Here is a 6,228-nt window from a genome sequence, read left to right on the forward strand (position 1 = left end):
TGTTTGTAATAAATACAACCATGATGAAAATGCTTATATTTAGTTTCAAACACACGTGTGTGGCCTATATTATAAATAAGATAAGCCCTATGTCGTATTGTTTTCTATATGGGGGTGGGGTGGGGTGGGTCTGTCTCTTATACACATCTTATTCGTGTTTCTTGCAATTCATTTATTGATGGAGAAATAGTCAACTTAATTAATTTTTGAACAATATATCATATTCGCAGTAGACCTAATAACATTTGTCTTATTTCCAAGATTTAAAATCGTCCTCCGAATTCTAATTGGTCTATGCTAGCACATTCTGTGTCCAGATGGGAATGGGTGGTGGCTTCTATTTCCAGGCATCCAGAGGTACCTTATTTGGAACCTAGGCCCTATCTCCATGCTAACTTTATTTCTTATGGCTACCCCTGGAGTAGAGGGGCTAGCGGCCCTACAAGTTGTCAGCATCTATTTCTGGGCATTCAGAGTTGCGAAAATGTTGTTCAACAACCATCGTGGGTCTGGAGTGGATGCTCTCAGATCATACTAATTTTAATTTTAAGATCCTGTATATATGTCTGTAGATAGGGGTAGCGGGAACTTGTATAGTACCCTACCCCCTCCCCCGCTTCCGACGGCTATATGACAGTATTGCTTTCATTAGGCGGTGGGATGGGTGGGGGGAGCTTAAACAAATTTTACAATTTGGAGTAATTTAGCATAATATCCCAATTTGGTTCGCATCACTGGTCACACTGACGTAGATTAAAATAGGGAACTTTCGATTGCACGACGACGGCAGGACGTAGAACGTAATGACGTCACTAACAGTAATCTGCGCATGCGAGAACGTTAAGGTCACCTCGTCGAGTATATAGATTCTGGAATGCAATTTGGCCAAATTAGAGTTCTCTATATAGGAACTCTAGGCCAAATCTACGTAGGACGGCCAAATAAGACTGTCACGCATGAGTGATTCCGTTTTAACGTCACTAGGCCAAGGCTAGTTCGTGGCCCTATGCCTAGGCCTGTCATGTCATCAGCAGATCATGGTCAGACCTTGCTGCTTGCGCGAAAAAATGCAACTCTTTAATTAGAATCAGTGATTCATCGACGATTCACTTGTTTCATCATCGACGATTCACTGTTTCATCATCGACGATTCACTTGTTAAGTTCATCGTCGACGATTCACTGGTTTTTATCATCGTCGACGATTCATTTGTTTCATCATCGACGATTCACTAGTTCATCGTCGACGATTCACTGGTTTTTATCATCGTCGACGATTCATTTGTTTCATCATCGACGATTCACTTGTTAAGTTCATCGTCGACGATTCATTGTTTCATCATTGACGATTCATTGTTTCATCATCGACGAATCACTTTGTTCATCGTCGACGATTCACTTGTTTAAGTTTCATCTTCGACGATTCACTTTTTTAATCATCGACGATTCACATTTTTTTCATCGATGATTCACTTTTTTTATTATCGACAATTCACTTTTTATCATCGACGATTCACTTTTTTTCATCATTGACAGTTCACTTTTCATAATCAACGATTCACTTTTTTCATTATCCACAATTCACATGAGGCCGATTTGACAAGAAGATTGGATAAGGCCATCTGTGGCTATCCGTACTGATAAAAGCAAAGTTATGACAAAATAAGACAAACATAGGCGCCAAAATAAAGTTTCTGAAGATAGGCTTTCCACGAGCATAAAAGTGCAAGGCAAGAAGCTTGATGAATAAGGCCAATGCCTTCAAATGCTTGGTACATCATTATGAAGATCCGAAACAAAGCAATCGCTACAAGTGCATTTTTAAAACTAAGAAAAGAAAGAGGGAAGAGGGAGGGAAAGAGAAAGAAGAGGAAAATAAAAGGAAAGAAAAAAAGAAGAGAAAAATAAAGACAAGAATAAAGAGGAAGATATCATAATGACCAGACTCACAACACCCTGCAACCCCTTCTCCACTTCAAAAACTGTCATAACTCCTTTGATCTATGCTGCCAGATTGCGTAACCACTGGGGGACAAGGGGAAAATATCTATCTTTGAAAAATCTTCCCCACCCCTTTATGAATGCCCTTTCATCCCCTGAAAATGCCTAAAAACCTCAAATTTCGCGCGCATTGCTTGTTAACATTGCCTAATTCCCTCTAAAAATTACACATTTTAGGGAGTTTTGATCAATTCCAACGAAATTAGAATTAAAAACACCAGGGGACAAGGGGAAAATATTCATTTTTGGAAAACCTTTCCCCACCCATTGACAAATGCATCCCCTGAAAGTGCCTAAAATTCTCAAATTCTTTGCGTGCATTTCTTGTTACGGTAGACCAATTTCCTCTATATATTGCACATTTTAGGGAGTTTTCATTAATTCCGACGAAATTAGAATTAAAAACACAAAAATATTTTGCGCATTTTTTAGGGCTTTTTTAGTTTTATCCTTTTAAGTTATTAAAAAACAATAATAGTCCCAAACTCAAGGAAGAAAAAAATTCAAGATAGATCATTTTAACCTAAAAGAAGGGCCTCAATGTGTATAGATGGTGAAAGAATATGTTTGTAATCAATAAAACCATAATGAAAATGCTTATATTTAGTTTCAAACACACGTGTGTGGCCTATATATTATAAATAAGATAAGTCCGTCGTATTGTTTTCTATATGGGGGGTGGGGTGGGGTGGGATGGGGAGTGGCGTGGGGTGGGTATGGTAAATTACTAACTGGGAAATGAGGATTGTTGTTGTTGTTGTTGTTGTTGCTGCTACTGCTGCTGCTGCTGCTGCTGTTGCTGCTGCTGTTGTTGTTGTTATTATTATTATTATTATGTTGTAATGATGTTGTTTGTACTGTTATTTAATTTTATTAAAGATGGCCTCTGAATATCAGTTAACCTACTGGACTAAACTAGAAGGGTTACCCTCTTTAAAGATGGTTGAAATAAAAAATTAAAAAAATTAAAAAACAAATACCCACTCTGACCAAAGACCCCTGTTACGCGCCTGGTGTTAGCGCCAATGTGTGCCCTTGTGCGGACAGGGTATGTTCCCCCCACTGAAGCTGTAAACCTTGTTTCTGCAAAATAAATTGATGCAATTTGCTATTATAGGCCTAATCAATAAATTCCTCATTAACCGATATAACCTTAAACATTCTTGGAATTGACATAACATTACTGATATCGTACACACCCTTCAGTGTGAAATGTGGCTCTCTTTGCAAGCACATCTAACATCTAAGTAACGATGAGCTTAGGTTGGTACCAAATAAAATAATTTTGTTATCAACATTAATACATTATGCGAATTTTTATCTTTGTAAGCGCATAAAACAGTACAAATTATTTCTGTGACAGTCTTTTGAAGTGTGTAAAGCTCCATTTTATCCCATACATAGTCAAAATATTGGGGGGATGATACAATGGACCATCCCCCTTGTCAAATATGGGGGGGGGATATATCCCCTCCATCCCCTCCTCCCGGGATCTACGCCTATGTTCAAAATGCTTGGTACATCATTATGAAGATCCGAAACAGAGATGGTTAGCAATCGCTACAAGCGCACTTTTGAAACTAAACACAATATGGAATAGAAAGATTGCTAAATAAAATTCCATTATTCAGAGCAATGTTAATATCAACAGTACTCTATCCAGAATCATGGACTCTAACTGTAACTGAAAAATACAAGCATTAGAAATGAAAGCATAGGCCTACAGAAGAATTCACCAAATCAGTACACAGCTTATTAAAAAGAGATTAGAGAACGTACTTGCACTCATATTCGTCAAATGGAAATTTACCAACAATTTTCAGGACCAGAAATGCTTCTGATATATCCACAGGCAAAATGGGACTTTCTTAGAGGGCTAATTAAGTGAAAACGGAAGCAAAGAAGACCAAGATACTGAATGGACAAAAATGGGTGCTGTGAAAGTTGGAAGGGCAACCAACATTGTGAAAAGTTGTATCTGAAGCTCTCCCACGCCCCGACGGCTATAGGCCTATTCAACAAGTTATGGACTGATGAAAATGATAATGACTCTGGAGAATGTGTTGAGCAGACATCCTTAATACTTACGCGAAAAAATCTAATAAATATCAACATTTAGAAATGTACTTCTAAGGCTTCAATTTCTGGTAACACTATTACTGGACACGATCATTCTTTTACTAAGACTCAGTAGTTTTTTTCATAGTGTCTTATATGATAAAGCAGTTGTTACGCCATTTAAATATCATGGTTACGTTTCGGAATAGTGGACATCGTATTTCTTCAATTCAACAGTCAGCCAGATTTTCTTTACTTCGAATTGTAAAAATGTTGAATACCGATTCTACAGATATTAAATATACTAAAAGCATGAAAAATAAAGGGAGAAAATAATGATAACAAAAGTATATAACGTTATAATATTGGAATTTGGTTAATTTTACCAACATCAGAAAAGGGATTATGGTTGTGTTAGCCGTTATTTTATTTTGATGTTTAACAGTCTTGTTAATTTCAAAATGAAGTTTTAATTAATGCCAGTCTAGAACTTACTGGAAGATTGTTATTTTGTTTATAAATTTACAACCAATGATTACCTAAATTTCTACAGTTAACCTTCCAAGACTTCTAACATAATAATTTGTTCATACAAAAAGGGTACTGAATACAAAAGCTCGAATGTGAATGGTGCTGAGTGAGAGAAATTCTACACTTGTGCAAATTTCTATCTGCCACAGGGAATCGTTCACAGAAGCGGTGTTTTTTCTTAGCTAGTACAAACACCCGCATAACAAAACATTAAGTAGTATAATTAATTAGTGATGTGCTTTTCCTTTTTTATGGCATCAAATGTATTATTAATTGTCGAGGAGTTGAGAGCAAACCATGTAAAGCATAATATAATCGTCATTCATTTTGTGCAATTGATCATATGCAGTAGATGGTAGACCCTAACCGACGTTAAAGAGATTTATCTTTTTACTTCTAAACCTAAGTCTACGGCGGGGCTGATAATTGCAGTGAAATTTCAACAAAGTTAATATATAATTGGTTGAACAAACTTTTTTCATGTAAACGTTTGTTTTGAAATTAATTGCAATACCGAAATATATTTTGTGATATTATAGGCCTACAATACATAATCTATAATTGGTTGAACACAGTTTTTCGTGTAAGCCTTTTTAAAATTTAAGCGCTACCGGAATATCAAAGAAACATCTGAAAGACGTTCCTACACAATGATCTATCGTAAGTATTCATTCATTTTTTTTTCAAGAATTTATCTTTTCATTTTGTTTACACCATTATTAAACAATGTTGATTTATAATTGGCCAATTCATCAATGTATCTAGAAGAAGACATTTATGGTAAATCAATGAGGGAATGACTAAAACAGGTGGTAAATATACAATGTTTATAATGGTTAGTCATATAATTTGGCATTGTGTATATGATATTCATAGTATTAATGTAAAATGCAAAATTATCGTACATGTACTTGTACTTGTGAACATTGTGCACATTATTGTGTAAAACGTGATTTCAGCGTTTTAAACAGTCTTAACAGGGACTACATACAATACATACTCCTACACAACTTATTAAAAGCAACTTCAGTCTATGATTTAAATTCATATATATATATATATATGTATGTTTGTATGTCAGTGGTGGCACCCCGTCGGGGAAGACGAGTAAATTTTGTCGGGAATAAACATATAAAAAAAGGATTTACATGTAATGTTCGTTTAGCCATCATATTGTTTTCATAATTGTGTTAACTTTTCATCACAACAACAACAACAACAACAACAACAACAATAATAATAATAACAATAATAATAATAATAATAATAATAATTAATAATAATAATAATAATAGTTCAATGAGACTAATTAAAAATAATATGCGTTTTGTTATGACAAATGCTCATTTAGATAGCCTCATGATGCTTGGAATACATCTTGATAGGTGAAGCAACCTCGACCATGACAGCGTGGTTGATACAGATTTCATGCAAAATTTCCAAAATGTAGAAGTTCGCTTTCAAGAATGAGGATTTGAAAATAAATTACATGATTGAATTGCATACTCTTGGTTTCTTGTTCTATTCAAAATGTTTTGGTTTTGGAAGTTGATTTCGACATTAGAAAACAGCCTACATGAAGTCATATTATAGTACCTCGATGCCTATCAAATAAGTAATAAAATTTCGCCATAATTCG

Source organism: Anneissia japonica, unplaced genomic scaffold (genome assembly GCF_011630105.1).
Source record: "Anneissia japonica isolate Jap-2015-1 unplaced genomic scaffold, ASM1163010v1 scaffold6149_len160064_cov168, whole genome shotgun sequence".
Classification (NCBI taxonomy): Eukaryota; Metazoa; Echinodermata; class Crinoidea; order Comatulida; family Comatulidae; genus Anneissia; species Anneissia japonica.